Consider the following 858-nt stretch of genomic DNA (forward strand, 5'->3'; position numbering starts at 1 on the left):
TGCATGTCTCTGCCTCTTTGACCGGGTGCTACAAGAAGGTCTCAATCATCCATAGACTTGCAAGCTAAGAGATTTTGTCATACTGCAGTCGATTTTCATGATGTTTATGGCCTTAGCATGGTTGGGAGGAACCCGTGAAGGCTTATAGATGACAACCTTCCGATAAGAGAATGGCTCACTGTGTTCAGTCAGCCACAAAAGTTAAAGGACAACAAGGTGAAGGCCACAAGTTATCCGGACTTGGACCTTCTACAACAAGCTCTGGACCTTCACTTTTGGGTTTACGAGGAGGCATCCCCTAATATGTAGTTTGGGATTGCATTTGCTAGCGGTTTTGTCCTTGAGCATTGCAAGGCTATAAAAAATGCCCCTACAAAGGATGATTTCACTATCAACTGGGCTGAATTCATTGAAAGCGTGGTTTGTACGGTCCAACAACAAGGTAAGCTCCAACAAAAAATCGAATGATTGCAACAAAAGAATAATCTATCCGCTGACCCCTCCAAAATAGCAATGGAGGAAGATGTCAAAAGTGTCTTAAGGTATAGGAAGGGGGAATTGCGGTGGCACTCTATTTCTCACGGGCCACGAGCTTCATCTATCCAAATCTCACATGGCCGTGGCACACCATCTGTAAGCTACACAATGCTCGAGCTGGTCAATAGTCAAAAAATCATGCATGCTAGGAAGATGAGACTTGACCAGGCAAGTGAAGAGGTGGACACAGTTGTAAATGCAATAGATAAGGCCAAGAAAGATAGGCTATGCTAAGAGAATTTGCCGACATCAGTACATACATTGAGGACAAAGCTCCAAGTAGCACAAAATGAAATATCAGTTTTGGCTTCTTCAATTGAC

The sequence above is a fragment of the Dipteris shenzhenensis genome, chromosome 4 (genome assembly GCF_047967505.1).
Source record: "Dipteris shenzhenensis isolate YYH24624 ecotype China chromosome 4, Dip_SZ_1.0, whole genome shotgun sequence".
Lineage (NCBI taxonomy): Eukaryota > Viridiplantae > Streptophyta > Polypodiopsida > Gleicheniales > Dipteridaceae > Dipteris > Dipteris shenzhenensis.